This window comes from Triturus cristatus, chromosome 11 (assembly GCF_964204655.1).
Source record: "Triturus cristatus chromosome 11, aTriCri1.1, whole genome shotgun sequence".
In the NCBI taxonomy this organism is placed as follows: Eukaryota; Metazoa; Chordata; class Amphibia; order Caudata; family Salamandridae; genus Triturus; species Triturus cristatus.
In genome coordinates this window covers 440,512,838-440,529,137 of record NC_140594.1, presented here as the reverse complement: position 1 = coordinate 440,529,137, position 16,300 = coordinate 440,512,838, and the positions used below count along the sequence as shown (strand labels likewise).

Below are 16,300 nucleotides of genomic sequence, written 5' to 3'. Positions count from 1 at the left end.
CCGCAAGGGCGGGGGCCGTTTTGGTTACAGGGCCGTTTTTGCAGCATAGCTGCAAAATTGGCCCTGTAACAAAATCGTCCGAAAACCGGTCCTGGCAAAGAGCTCGGCCGCACCCCAAACCCAGGGGATTGGGCCGGCCAGTGCTTTAAGTGGGAAAAAACTGGGGGTGCTCTAAAAGGGGCGTTGTTAATGTCTTGAAGGGGCGTGGCCTATCCGAGTAGGGGCGTGGTCTAAATCAAAATAACTAGCACTGTGTGCTTAAGAAAATCATGAAGTCGCATCCAGCAAAGGATAATAAAATAGGCAAAAAGGTATATTTATTAAGTATAACCCATAAAAATACCAAACACTTTAAAAAACATGTAAAGAATATTTATATTACTTAGAAATCTATTGCAGGATTCCCCAAAACCCTCGAAGATATTCAGTGTATTTGTTTTGCTGGGGTTTCTCACAACAATTTTCTTCAGCAGACCTTCTACCTTTTGCAAGCCAACTCTTTACATACAGCTTTGGGTCAAATGTTTCAAATGGAGGACCATTGAGTTTTATCCATAGGCATGAAGAAATGGTCTCTACAAGAAGAGAGGCCCTTGTTGGACAAGCAATTAAGTTCATTGCGCTGAAACCTCTCTCGCAATCCGCATTACTTGCTGGCAGGGTTTCCATGCAAACTACTAACTTTTTTAATGCTTCAGGGGTTTTCTTTCCACCAAAATCTTTGAAAAGTCTAAAAGCTTGTATAGTATCTCTTGCTGGCAGCTGAAATTCTGAACACAGTTTCTGGATATCTGTTTCCCCATAAAGAATGCATTCATCACCAGAAGGCAAGTTGCCGGCATCTAGCACATTGAAGCTGGCTATAAGTTCTTTCTCAGAATCAGGGGCACATCGTTTATTGATATTTACTGAAAGACTTTGGTAAAACTGATTTTGATTAAGGGCAACAGAGTTACTTCTACCATGGGAAAGAGGAACATCCTTGAATTTGCCCTCGTCCACCACTTTCTGAGCCGCAGAAGCAAACTCCCCTGGTGAGTTCTTCATTGCTAGAAAATGCGTACTTGACTAACCAAAAGTCTGTGGCCATTAACAATTGTAATATCCCTCCTCTGTAAGGAGAGTGATAAGTCTTTGAGCTCTTGAAGTGCATCACACATTACCCCCAAATCTCTGATAAAAGAATAGGATGTAAGCTTCTTCAAGAGACCTTCATACTTACTCCGGTCTCTTATGGGTCTGGATGGGTCTTTAGAAGCATTCTCAAAATGTTTGCACAAGGCAGGGAAGCAGTTCCAAACAGCTTTCACTGATCTGTAACTGGATGCTAACCATCTAGTATCAAACATTTTCCCTATCTTCTGAAGCTGTACACATACCTCGCTGGCAGCCAGATTTAGCTCTCTCTGGTTTTTTGGTGACATGCTGTATGTGGCATACAATGAGTCCATGAAAATCTTAAAGTGATTGACCCCTGCAACCTCATCAACTGTATCTGCCACAGCAAGTTCTAGTCTGTGAGCCAAACAGTGCCATGTCAGTACAAGATTTGGAAATTCTGATTTCAACAATGCTACTACTCCTCCTTTTTTACCAAACATTACTGCTGCTCCATCAGTACATACCGCAATCAAGATATCATGAAGCAGATTTTTTGTGAGTCCAACTTTTTCAAAGTAGCTTAGGAGAGCTGTCTTTACGCCAATAGCATTAGTTTCTGCCAGCTCCAGAAGGCCGAAATAGATGGTCACTGGGGTACTTTCATTTCCAAAAATGCCACGGAGGTAGATGATCAAGGTAGAAGCATTGCTAATAGAAGTGCTCTCATCAATTAATACTGTGATCTTTGGTTTGTGTTGTCTGATATAACAGACCAATCTTTGTTGCATTTCCAATGCAATGTGTTTTATTATTTCTGTTGCAGTCACATTGCTGTGCAAAACACGGCCCATTGCACTGCCACTCTTTGCCTGAAGGAGAATTAGATCAGGGTGGTCAGTGAAAGGGCGATCTTTTTTTGCCAAGTAGTAGGCAGTGTCAAATACCCTGCATGTGCTCTCCATATGTTTTGCATTACATTCTTGTACTGTCACCACAAATGCATTTTTCTGCTGAGCTGTAAGAATGTCCTCAGCTGCCAAGTGACCAGCGCTCGCCTTATGCTCCATAATCTTCTTCCTGAGCTGTTTCTGCCTAAAAGCTTTTCCGTCACCGGAAGGACCAACCTCACCATCTGCCCACACTTTAGTTACGCGCATGCCTTGGGTGTTATTGTGCACTGAAAGACCTGTTGATTTAGCCCGTTTACAGGAAGAACATCCAATATTGCCTGACTTAAGGTACAACCATTTATATTCCTCCTGAAAGTAATACCACTGTTTAGTGTTCCAGCAGTCAGGGAGTTCGACAGTTTTTTTCTCTGGCACACATTGAAGTCTTTGTAAAGGTGGACTGTCCCTGTCAGACTCTTGCTGAGTTTGACTAGCCTCATCAATAGTTGGTTGTACTGGACAAGACTCCCCTGTAACTCGCTGGCGCTTCAGTGCCGGTAGGAAGTCAATCATTGAAGACTGCATAGACTTGCGCTTCAGAGCAGAAGCAGATAAGCTACTAGTAGCCATGGTAAAATGTACAACTTCCTTCTTGAAGGCTGGACTGGTATATCTGAAAAAGAAAAGAAAATTTTGCTCTGCTGGTTTCCTCTGCCGATTTTGGTTTCCAGGTTATAAGGCCTTGCGTCACGAAAATAGAATATTGAGCCTCTTATCTGCAACAAAAATTGAATAGTTTACTCCAGTGATCAACAATGTTTAATTGGAGTGCTATTTGGCAGGCAGGTGTTACTCTTCATTTTGTGCTGCTCCTGAAAGGATCTCTCATTGTACATATACAGGCCCCATCCCCTCTCCCGCACATATCCAGGCCCCCACCACCTCTCCAGCACAGACGCAGGCCCCCACCACCTCTACAGAACAGATGCAGGCCCCCACCACCCCTCCAGCACATACACAGGCCCTCCCCACCTCTCCAGCACAGATGCAGGCCCCAACCACCTGTACAGTCCCTTTAATCCCCCCACTCCCGTGACTTTCTCCCAACTAAACAGTTTTTCTGCTTGACCTTTCAGGTGGAAAGCCGGGGCTATCAAGGGCAGCCAAGTATAAACATTTTACTACTATGCAATTTTAAATCCATGTTTCCCTTTTAAATTAAACCATTTTCCCCAACTTAACATGTGAGGCAAGCCTGAGCAGTAAAAACCGTAACAAATCAACCTCTTAGAAATGGGCTGTGCACCTAGGGCCTCATCTGTGGCCTTAGGAGCGTCAGTGCTGAGGATTAACCTTCCACATATTTCTTCCCTAAAGCATTCTGCTTTGGTATCTTATTCAGTTATTTTGTCAGGAAGGAATACGCCTCTTGCCCAGCCAACACCCTCCCATCCAGAAAATGCAGGTTGGCACGAGACTAAAAATTACTTAGATGTCACAAGCACGAACAGAAGCCCCTCCTCCCCGAACACAGGACTCTTGGAAGCATGAGGTTCTCACATATGCTTCAAGTACATCTGCCTCCTATGTCTACCTAACCATAAACAATGTGCAGCCACGGTTCTTAGTAATCCAGTACTTTTTGACTGTAAACACTGGTTAAAAAAATATCCATGTTAACCTTTGTTCCCTAATAGTATAGAAAGGCTGTATTATTTTGTTTTTTAGAGTTTTATATAGCGCGAACTTGAACTGAATAGGTTATCAGAGCGCTTTACATAGCACCAGTTACGTTACATAAGGACACACATTCATTTTTGTTAGGCACGGGGAGATTAAGTGATTTGCCCAGAATCACAGGATGTTTTAGCGACATTACCGAGACTCGAACCCAGTTCCCCAGGTCCGAGGTCGAGCGCCCTAGCCGTTAGGCCAACACCTCTCCCCTTAAATCCTCCATCTGCATATCTCACATCATCCAACTATTCCCATAGGCATATATGAGACTGTCACTCCGTGTGGCCTACAAAGAGGCCACGGATTGGATGTGCATGCAGTCTGCACGCCTCTATGACCTACTGACACACTGAGAATCTCACACTGCATTCTGCCTCGGCTTCAACCATCTCAATCTTGCCACATCATAAACACCAATCCCTAATTTAAACTCCGACGCCCACAGATCACTCAGTTCAAAGTATGCAGTACACAACAGTTGTGTGTTGCACGAAACAAAAACTACTTCCTGGTTTGGGGGGGGGGGGGCGACGACGACAATTCCTCTTAGGGAATGCAAGATGAAGTAACACGTGACTGCATGCATAAAGCACTCTCAACAGATACCATCTCTGGGTGATGAAGAGGGCTTGGAGTCAACAAATACTTGGACAGACTGTCAGAGGGCTATAATTAGTATTTATATAGTGCACAACCTGCCATAAACTGCACTTACAGAGAAAGGATGGGGCTCCACAGGTGAAAATGCTGAAGGTCGGGTTTTCGTGCTGGAGCAGGCTGCCTGGGGTCCTCTGCCTCTTCAGTTTTTCAGCATCCCACGCTGGCACCACCTCGATGTTGCTCCTGGATTTGTCCCGCGCTGCCACCACCTCGACGTTGCTCCTGGATTTGTCCCGCGCTGGCACCACCACGACGTTGCTCCTGGTCCTGGATTTGTCCCGCGCTGGCACCACCACGACGTTGCTCTCCCGCCGGAAAAAGAGAAGAGAAGGGAAATCCCGAGAGAAAATGGCTCTCTTAAAGGATTTCCCTTCCTCCAACAAAGCTCACCTGGCATGACGTCATGCCTTCGTGCCGTGGACGTCAGGCCGTGACCACTGAGCTGATAGGTTCCCAACAAGTTCAGCAAAGTGGAGGATGGCGAAGGGAGACGGGGTCAGGTTACCTAACAGTGCAGCAACAGTGGGCAGAGTCTGAGCACCGGCAGTTTTTTTTTGGGCCCTCAAAACGGGTCCGAAAAAAAATAAAATAAAGAACGGACTACTTTTAGTAGCCACGAAAATAGAGCCTGATAGAGACCCGTTTCGAGGGCCCCAAAAAAAAACTGCCGGTGCTCAGACCCGGACAGACCCGGCCCACTTAAAGCCCTGGGGCCGGCCGAGCACTTTGTCATGGCCGGTTTTGGTTCCCAGTCCGGCCCTGGTCACATGATACATAAAAAAAACTACGGAAACACAACCTATGGGAAAAACACATATACTCCTAGGGAATGCAAGATGAAGGTAAAATGTAATACAAACAGGGACAGCATCACTGTTAGGAATTACTGGACAGTTTTCTACAGTTGTTGTTAGGAATTCGAGTACTGTTTATGCCTGTAGGGCAGGAAATTTGAGTGGGCAGGAAGTCTCCAGGTCTCAGATCCGGTAATCATTAAAAAATAGACATTGAAAAGGGTCTCTATCAGGCTTATAGTCATGTCCTTATCTTTTCTGTCGAACACACTGATCAATTTATGAAAAATTAATGTAAAAAACGTTAAGAAAATTCATGTAAGTTATTTAGTTTCTGTTTATATTTCACGTTTCAATTAATCTTACATTGCTTAAGAGTGTTAGCTAATTACAGGATGTTATGTTTCTGTATTTTGTGTTTGTATCATACTACTTTAATATAGTGCATATTTTTAACTGAGTCACCTCCAGGTGTTGATAGCGGGTCACGATTGACAGCTCTGGAGCTGAAGCTGCAGAAACTGTCAGCTTCTCACAGTGCCTGTCAGTGGGTCAAAAGTTTGTTAAAAATATATAGTCTTCCGATCCCTGGCCTCTCTGCAGAGCACACAGAGCAATGGTCACATTGCGATTGTGATTGTGTGCAAATCTGTGTGAAGGAGGTTGTCAGAATATTGACAAGGTGAACGTAAAAGAAAATGCATTGCTTACAGTTGAGTGGTTGGGCAGGATGTTGGGGAGGTGGTGAAGTGAAGGAGATGTCAGGAAGTACATATAGCAGAGAGCAAAAAGAGGATGAAGTGGAAAGAGAGGAGGCTAAAGATATGCAGATATAAGAGATGTGGGAAAAAAAGGGCACACAGTCTAACACAGAGTGACACTACTAGGAGTGATTAAAACACTCTAAAGACCACCACACCATACACAAACCCTCAGTAATGTTTAATTCACAATCACATAATTTCATAATTGAAAACTTTTCAATATTATTCACAAAAAAGTTGTTGTTACTCTATTATCTTAAACTGCTAACAACCATTGACAACACCAATAATCCTGACTGGTGTTAGGTGTCTGTCACTTGTTGCGTTATGTATTTGCATGCAGTAACAGAAAGCTCGGAGAGGAACGTAAATACTGGATGGATGGCACGCTATGGAAATCACAGAAATGTAGTTTATTTGTTTATGCCGAGCCCTAATTACTTCCCCCTTGGAGAACCACCACTTTTTTCATCCCTCTTATAGCCCTGCTGTAAAGGATGTAAATTTAGGACTGTTAGACCTGACAGCCGTGGGGTGGTTGTCCTGTTTTGCTGAATTTGTTTTGATGGCCTTAGGATCTTGCTCTCTTTACCACTGCTAACCAGTGCTAAAGTGCTTGTGCTCTATCCTTTGAACATGGTGAAATTGGCTTACACCAGATTAACACTTTAATTTACTTGTAAGTCTTTAGCAAATTGGTACTACAGGCTCAGGACCTGGATCAGCAACTCATTGGCCTGCAGCAATGATTATGCCATCCACTTAAGTAGCCTTTTAAAACATGTCATAGGCTGGCTATTGCAGCTTGTGTGTGCAGTTTCAAACTGCCATTTCAAACTGACATAATATAACTTTTGGCGGGTCTAAACCTCCCTATTTAATACATATAAGTCACCCTTTGGGTAGGCCCTAAGCGGCCAATAGTGCAGTGTATTAAAAGAGTTGGACATGTACCTTTAGGTTTTACATGTTCTGGTAGTGAAAACCTACTGAACTCGTTTTCCAGTACTGTAAGGCCTACCTCTCCAAAGCTTACCATTGGGTTACCTTTTTATATTAAATAAGTGATAACTTTTATTGGGAGCAGGTAAGGAAATCATGTTTGGGGTCAGAGGAATGGTAATTTAAAACCCTCTTTAATGGTGAAGTTGGATTTTAAATCACAGTTCTAATGATGGCTCTTTTAGAAAGCTGGCATTTTCTTGTCCTAACCATTTAGTGCCGGCAGCATGTTTCTGGGTCACATGATAAGCAGTAGTTGCCAGCTGTCCTTTGTGTATTTCTCCTAGACAGTATCACAAAGGATTGGTCTGAGTGTTGGCAGAATGGGCCATCTCTGACTTATTGTGGAGTGGAGCTATCACTTACCACTCATGCACTTCAAAGACACTGACTCAGCTCACACACAAAGGACTACACAATAGCCTATTGTACCTCCAGACAGACAGGGAATCAGGGCAGAAAATTCCAGACACTTCTGTAGGGGTAACTCCAGATTCTTCTCCCACTTCAAAGAGGGCAACATGTATATAAATAGGACCCTCAGACCTACTCTTCAGTATACTCCTAGACATGTGGATACTACAGAAGAAGGACGCCCTCCCGCGCTGCTGCTTAAGCCCTGCCCTGACTGTTGAGAAGGAAGACGGGACCTGCACCCCTCATCTGTGGCTCAAGTGACTCCAAGGATCAGTTGGCTGGACACCTTTCTAAGCTACAGGGACAGAATAACGTATAGAGTACTCCCTGCAATTGCCCATGTGACCTGCTGCACTGGACCTGCCTGGCCATGTAACTGGACATGTTTGAGCCCTGCTGACCTCTGCTGGAGTGAGTTCCCAATCCTCAAAAGGTGCCTCTTTGGTCCAGGACCCTTGGTGTTTCATCAGTTGAATTCATACTTGAAGAAAAGGAGAAACCCTGAAGTTTTGGGCTATTCGCAACCAAGAACCGGCCTGGTATCACCAAGATCTTGCCTCCCATGCCGACCACCAACATGAGGCTCCGGTGTACCAGACTCTTCAAGCTACAGTGACAGTCAGCGATGACTGGCAACACAAGATTTGCACTTTGTGCTACAACATCCACAGCCCACAGTGACTGCCAAGGGGAATCTCCAGCAACGACCATCTGCTATGACTTCCATGATCTTTGTGCTACAACAATGACTGTGCGCAATGCCTAGCCTGCTCTTTGCATCTCAGCAACACGATTTGCAAAAGTCTCCCTGCTCCTCACAACCTCCTCCAGTGCAAACAGAGCTTTTCACGCTGGAGTTTAGAAGAATACTTTTCCAGCTGGACTAACCTTCTCCCTATATCTGGTCCGCCCTCCATCGCGATCGTTCTGAACTTGTGATTCTCAGCTCGTCTCGCATGACCAGATAGAATTGAGTGGGTGTTTGGACTTTTAGGTGCTATACCTCCCTAAATCTTTCAAATTGCATAGCTCTGGTTCTATTGGTTGAATTTTTGTTGTTTTGGTGTCAAATAATTTATTACACTTTTCCCAATTTTTTTTAATTGGTGTGGATTTTTTCTTGTGTTGTTTTTTTTCTAATTTATTGCTGATTGTGTGCTGCATATATACTTTACACGTTGTCTTTAAGTTAAGCCTGACTGCTCTTGTGCCAAGCTACTAGAGGGTTAAGCACAGGTTAATTTAGAAAATTTTGTGCATCACCATGATAGGGACTGTGGCTGCTGCTTGAGAAGGGTTCACACCTCCCTCAACCAACAATACATTTTCTAACGGGAACCCAACAGGGACCCATTTCAAAGTTTGTAATTACTGCTGTATCTGAGACCTGTCAGCACCCAACTTGCTCAAAGACCTGCACGAAACATAGTGATGTGGAGTGAGTGGCTAGCAGGGCCCAATCAGATCCATGCCCTTGACCCTGTCTGGGCATCACACAGGATGTATAATGGAACAACGCATTCCATTGCTATAAAATACAACGGTAGAGGGTTTCGTTAGGTTCGAGGAAGAATGGCGCTCAAGCGTGTGCAATATGGGTCTCACTAACGTAGAATAAGTACGGTGCTGACAGGTCAGGGGTAACAAACCCAAAGAAATAGCCCCTGCAACTGAATGGGTCAAGACCCACCCAAAAGGACAGTGAATGGAGTCCTGTGCACAGGCTGTTTTGTTTACATTTTGTATTGGTCGGAATTTACATACATAAAAAAATCTTGCTTTGATACAACTGATGTCGACCCTCATGAGTTCAAAGACTTGTAAAATTTGACTCCGGTTCAATCTTTACTAAGCATACCGAAAGCAGTATCCTAAACGTGTGCACAGGACTCCATTTGCATTCCATTGCTATGCATGCCTTTACCACGCATGCGTTACAACGCAAATACCTTTACCATATATAACCTTTACCACGCATGCTTTTACAACTTATTTTTTGTGAGCATGTATAGTAAAGGCCTATGCACGATAAAAGTCTTCCCTAACCCCTGCCCTTAATCCTTAAGCCGGTTCCAGGGCCTCCCCCTCCCTTTCCCTTTTTAAAAAAATTACAGAACCCTGCCCTGTCCCCTGCATGACCCCCACTACATCTGCCTTTTTTTTAAGTTACCCCACTCTTCCCTAAATACTACATCTAGACCCCAGCACGACCCCGCCCTGTTAACAATCACCCATCCCGTCCCTGAGCCCTAAATCTAGACCCCCTGTGTGACCCCCTCACTCTTAAACAATACCAACCCTTCCCTAAACCCTAAATCTAGAACCCTGTGCGTCCCCATCCTAGCCTCCTGCCATTTAAAAAAATACCCAGCCCCCGCCCTGAACCCTAACTCTGTCCCCTGGCCCCAGATCCTTTAAAATAAAATGAACAATCCCCCTTACCTTTACAGGGCGAGGCATCTCTTGCGAGGCACTGCACACATATCGTCAAGAGAAAGCAGAAACATCTCTTCACTCCTCTAATGGCGCCGATAGCCCTTACCACACATGTGCCGTTACCAGCATATGCCCTCACTGCGTACGTTGTAAATAAAATGCGTGCTGAAGGCTATGCGTGTTAAAAGTGTATGCATGACAATGCTTGCGTGGTAAAGGCCCGGCGTGGAAACAGCTGTGTTGTAAAGGCTGTTTCCCCATCACACACATCTTCATTGGCCACTCTACAATCCTATGCTCAATCTCATAAATGGGGAAGCTATTGAAATCTCAAGCCAGATCCCTGGCTCTACTCATCTTAAGATAGTCATGAACCTTCTACACCAAATGGGGGCGCTAGAGAGCAGTCTGCAGGATGGCCGCCATGTAGTGAGTCTCTGCAGTCCATGCAACTAATCCTTCAGGTATCCTGCGGGCGGCCCACCCATCGTGACCTGAAACAGTGTGGGATCGAACCTGAAAGGCTGCTGCAACTGCTGGGGGTGAAATCGGTGACGGGAGAGCGGTGGCTCCAGAGATCAGAGGCGGGAGCACCCGCGGAGGAAAAATGGCGGCCCCGGCCTGACTGCTACGGAGGCTGGGCGAAATCTGATCTGACCCCGCCAGAGAAGGTGCCGCGACTTGAATCCCGCTTGGCAGCGGCAGAGGCGACTGGCATTTGTAGAGGGGGAGACCTGAGCTCGGCGGAGGCTGTGGGACTGAGAAGCGGGCTTATTGTGGCCCTGCCTCTTGAGCCTTGGCTCTGCATCCTGCGAGGTCCGCTCCTGGAGGCACCCAGGCTCTGAGAAGTGATACGGGTGGAGCTGTGCCAGGTAGGAGAGCATCAGCTGGGAGGTTGCCCGGCGGTTGTGCGACCAGAAGCCGGGAGGCGTGTAGAAGAGGGCAGCTCGCCTGCGAGACAGCAGCGCTGGTCTGGGGAGATCGCACCTAGCTGGGCCCTCCTGGGCTTGGGCGCCACTGGCTTGGCGCGGCTCGGCGAAGCCTCCCCATAAGTGTAGCTGATGGGCAGGCGAGAGGATTCCAGGTGCAACGCGGTCCCTGCTGGCTGCAGAGGCGGTAGAAACAGATGGTGAGGGCCGGGCCGGACGGAGCTGCAGTTTGCTGATTGCCCGTGCACCGGGGCAGACCCTCCTGCAGACTAGCCGGACGCACATGGGGCGGATCGAACTGGAGGTGCAGCAGGATGTGGAGCATGGCGATGATGGCGGCCTGGCACCCTAGCAGATTTTGCAGCGTAGGAGCCTCAAGCCCTTTGTGTAGGTACACTTGCTTGGTGAAACGGGGCCAAGGCCTAACTCCTGTGTTGAGCGGTTCTGGGCCCTCAAAGACCGGCAGATAGACACCATCTCGTGGACCGGAGAGGCGGGGCTGGGGGTCAGAACAGGCCCCTGTGCTGGCCCGGATTGCTTGGCCCTGAGTCTGGGTGGCCTTGGTGAGTCTGGCTAGGAGGCTCAGCCTGGGGACAGCCTATCGGCTCTGAAAGAGGAGAGAGCCCTTGGCCGCCTCAATGGGCCTTGCTACGATCCTGAGGTACCGGGTTATCTGAGGACAGCCTGAAGTCCACGGAGAATGCGGCCGCTGTTGCACGGAAGTAGTGGAGCCGGTGAGGGGGACGCAGGCCCAGAGTGCTCCCTGGAAGTGACCTCAGATGGCCAGTTCTGGTCAATACCGCTTCGGAGGGATTTACCTTAAGCTGAGTGAGCGGTTTGGGCACCATGGGCAAAGCAAATGCCAAGCAACCGAAAATTTCATTTGAACAACACAAAACCCCCAAAGGGAATGCCCCCTGGATGGAGGTGCCTGAAAGTGAGAACATGGCGGCCGCACCGGACACTGAGCCAAGCATCCGCACCATGTTTGTCGAACTTGCAGCAATCCCTGGCAGCAAAAGACTTAAAAATCGACTCAATGTCTGACCCCCTGGACTGGCTGAAGGACAAAGTGGCAACCCACGATGAGCATATCACAGAGGTTGAACAGTGGACCTCCGCGCTGGAAGATGAAGGCACACTGACACACGTAAAATTGCTTAGCATGGAAAAGGTAATTGAGGTCATCCATAACAAAAATGAGGACCTTGAATCCAGGTCCCGGGCAACAATCTGCGCATTCTTTGTGTCCCCGAGTCCACAGAGATGACCCGGGTAGAGGACTACATTGAGGAAATGCTTCGGTCCCTTTTTGGGGATGCCCTATTGTCTGTGTGTGGGGTGGAGCATGCGCACAGATCCCTGGGCCCGCCCCCCCCAGGTGCCCCGGCCCGTCCCATCATCGCGAGGTTGTTAAACTATAGAGATCGGGACACGGTGCTACGCAAGGCCCACGACCTGCAGGACACCAGATATCAGGGCAATGTTGTCTCATTCTTTCCGGATTTTACACTATCCGTCCAGGCTGCCCGTTGAAAAGTCGTGCCTTTTAAGTGGATGCTGCAGCAACAGGATGTCAAATACTCTCTACTCTACCCGGCGAAATTACGAGTTTTCCACTCCAGAAAGACATCCTACTTTACGGACCCCAAGCTGGCCACCAAGTTTGCCCGCAGTATCAAGCGCCCAAAGCCGGCTGCCTACATGGACAGAGAACAGATGGCAGAGGACCCGCTCGATGAGAATGACTGATCTGTATGCGGTAGCCTCACTTTATTGGACAAACTAATATGGACCCTAGTGTTTGAATGGTTTGACGTTTGATTTATGCCCCTCAGGCACTTGCATTAACTGGTCATTTGAGACAGACAGCACTGCGCTGGATGCCTGCCTGACTGACACTGTGAGCCTTATTGGGGCTGTTGCCCGGTAACCCAGCTCCTTGGGCTGGGAAACCGCGAGTTCCCTGGCGCTGCCCCCCTGGGATGAGTCCCGTGTTGCAATCTGCTGTTGGCCCCTGGCGGCCTGAATGGGTGTGGGTTGATGCACTTCAGCCTAGTTGGGTGGATATTGTGGGTAGGGGGTGGGTTGGGTGGGTGATGGTTGGTGCTGTTTGCGATGTTCTTTGATTTTCACCCTTTTGTCTTCTTTCCCTCCCCTTCTTTCCCCCCTCTCTGGCCTCACCATTTGAGCTGCGGGTCTTTTTACCCCTCCCTCACCGCTCACGAATTGAGGAGCTGCGGAGATGGCAGACAACTCAAATACCAAATGCATTCTTAAAGCAATCACCTGGAATGTGTGAGGCTTGAATAACTGTAGAAAGGTACGTCTCATGGCAGTGCCGACATGGGGCAGATATATGTTTTCTACAAGAGTAACACTTGACACTAGACACATATTCGCACTTGCATGTGAGCTGGATGGTTGAAAAATGTATTGCAGGTTACTCTAGTTATGCAAGAGGTAAAGTCATTATCATCAGAAAGTGGCTACCGTGGCATACATGCGCTGTTATCCATGATCCACTGGGTCGTTCTCAATGGATGCCCCGTCAGGCTGGTCTCGATATATGGGCCTAACGCTGATGACCCCTTGTTCTTCAGTGAAGTATGGAGACTTGTGGAATCTCTGGGTCCGGGTGCAGTGCTGTGGGGAGGGGATTTTAATGTGGTGCTAAATCCTGATAGTGATAGATTGGGGGTTCTCACCGGCTCCACTCGCGGGCAGTGGCGCAACTCCAGGTGCTGATGGAGGATTACGGCGTGATTGATGTCTGGTGTCATCTCCACCCGAATAGCCATGAGGAAACCTGTGTTTCTACTGCGGGCCCTACATGGTCCAGAATAGACTATTGGCTCATTTCCCACGATGTGGATACCTGGTGAGACACTGCACTCATCTCGCCTGTATCCTTTTAGACCATGCCCCAGTGCTACTGGAATTTGCAATGCCAGATGTGCCAAGCAGGACCTTTAGCTGGAGACTCCCGGCTGGATCCCTCCACGACCAGGTGTTTAGGGAGGACATCGAAGCTGCCATAACGGAATATTTTGAGTTAAATGTCGGCTCGGTCGACTCTCCATCCACATTATGGGAGGGATTTAAAACAGTAATTAGAGGCAGATGCTAAACAGGCTGGCATCCTGCACACTCTTAGAGGAGAGTTGAGGTGACTCGAAAGCGAAATACAGTTGCTTGAGCACAAATATTTGAATCTAACCGACTTACAATCCTCGCGCAGATCAAGTCAAAGATCAAGTCAAAGATCAAGCCAAAGATCAAGTCAAAGATCAAGTCAAAGATCAAGCCAAAGATCAAGTCAAAGATGGCAGAATTTGAGGAGGCTGCACTAAGGGAGACACACTACTTGGGAAAGGAGGCGCACGCTTGTCAATATGGTGAGGGAGACAGAGCCGGTAAGACTCTTGATTGCCTGCTCAGAATGCCGTGGGCAAATGAATACATCAGGTAGCTGCGCACAGGCGAGGACGAGCTCGTGGTTGGGCAGGAAGTGGTTCAGGCCAAAATGATGAAATTTAATTCCTCGTTATATGCTGTGCACCACCCGGGGGTGCCTCCTCAACTACTTCCGTTTTTTGATTCGATTCACCTGGTTTGGCTTAGTGACGCCCACTGCAGGTACTTAGAGGAACCATTCTCCATAGAGGAAGTCATTGGTGTCATTCAGGCTATGCCCAGGGATAAAGCTCCATGGTTGGATGGACTCACCTCTGCCTTTGATAAGGAGTTTGCGCCACTGCTCGCGCCTCACCCCCCCAACATGTACAAGGACTCATTGAAGCAGTCTTTGCTAAGGTGATGATTTTTTAATATTTATTTCTGACCCTCAGACCTCTATACCAACTGTCCCTAAAATAATGAATTGATATGCTAATGTCTCTTGTTATACTTTAACTTTGCTCGCTCGTATCGACATAAGTCCTGTGTTTCTTAAAAGGATAGCCTAACTCTATACCCCTCTGCCAGGCTGCGGATAAATGGAGTCATCTCCCCCCTGGTTGGAGTGGCCCGAGGCACCAGACAGGGATGTCCGCTATCACCCCTCCTCTTTGCTATCGCAATGGAGCCACTTGCGGCCAGGCTGCGACAGTTTCACACGCAGAGAGGACTCGATTTCACGCCCTGGGTGGTCCTTGAATCAATGTATGCGAACAATGTGACTCTCTATGTCCAGCACCCTGCGGACAATCTTGATCCCATTATACGGGAGATCATTAGGTTTGGCAGCCCCTCGGGCATCACCATAAATTGGGGGAAATCTTCAGTTTTTCCGCAAACAGCTGCTACAGACACATTTCGATCAGAGGTTCCATTAAAATGGGCGGACTCCCCAGTGAAATAGATAGGCATCTGGATAGCAGGGACCATGAGGAGCTGTGGCGATACAACTACGGCAGGCTTATGGAGTGGCTGGAAAATTGGCTACCTGGCTGGAGAGGCACTCCCTCTCTCGTTAACGGGGCATCTCGCTATCGCTAAGATGGTGATATTGCCCAAGTTCCTATACACCTTTGTTAAACTACCACTTCCTCTCATGGTTGAGTTTAAGAAGCAACACCGCTCCAATCTGATTTCCTTGACGTGGGCAGGTGGGCAACCACGGCTAGCCTGGGAAACTCCTATGCTCTCGATCGAGCAGGAAGGCCTGGGGGCGGCAGATATGGAATTGTACCACTCCTGTGCTCAGGCTCAATTTGCATTTTATTGGATATTTTTGACGCCGTTCATGGCACATGCGGCCCCTGAGAAAGACCTAGCAAACCCGATTCCACTGCATATGGTGATGTTCCGTTCACAGAGTCGCCCATGGGCCGGGATAGATACGGTTGGCGGCACAGTGTGGGCATGGCAGATGCTCAGCCGGCGGGCGGGTTTGGACTCCCTGTTTGCGCCCTTTGTGCCGCTGACCGGTCACCCGGGGCTGCCCTTCGCGGCAGAGGCAGGAGTCTGTCAGCGTTTGCGTAAGCTGCAGTTGCATACGGTGGGTCGAGAATTTCCAGATGGGGTATTTATAAGCCTGGACAGGGCTTTGGGGGATGAACACACAGGACTCCTGGATAGAATGACCTATTATCAGCTGTGGGTGGCTATGCGGGTGAAATTCTCCTCATTCCCTGTTGCACCGCCAACGTTCCATGTCTTGGAAGCATTTTTGTCAAATCCCTCACCCCGCAAACTTATAACCTCCCTGTACACCGGTATGCAGCGAGACTACCCAGTAAATATGCCCCTAGCCCAGAATGCTTGGGAGGAGAGCTTGGGAGCTCCTTTTGAGGAGGGTGTATGGACTTACTGCTGCACGCAATCCAAGGACATGTCGCCCAACTATAGGCTTAGACTAATTCACTTTAAATTCCTCCACAGACTATACAGAACTCCGGTGTGGTTGTGCAGGGCAGGGTTGAGTTCGGAGGTGCGCTGTGTGCGATGTGGGGCGCTTGAGGCTTCATTCATGCACCTTGTTCTGGATGAATTACTGGAATACAGGATAGAGCGTACTTCGTTGGTTGCTTTGCTAGGCTATGTCAAAAACGTACTTAAAGACATTA

The 16,300-nt window shown here is 47.9% G+C and overlaps 1 pseudogene; it reads right to left on the bottom strand.

Annotated features, from left to right (window-relative positions):
- Window positions 1-390: 390 nt before the first annotated feature.
- Window positions 391-2,621, bottom strand: LOC146784415 (E3 SUMO-protein ligase KIAA1586-like; annotated as a pseudogene).
- Between the last annotated feature and the right edge of the window lie 13,679 nt (window positions 2,622-16,300).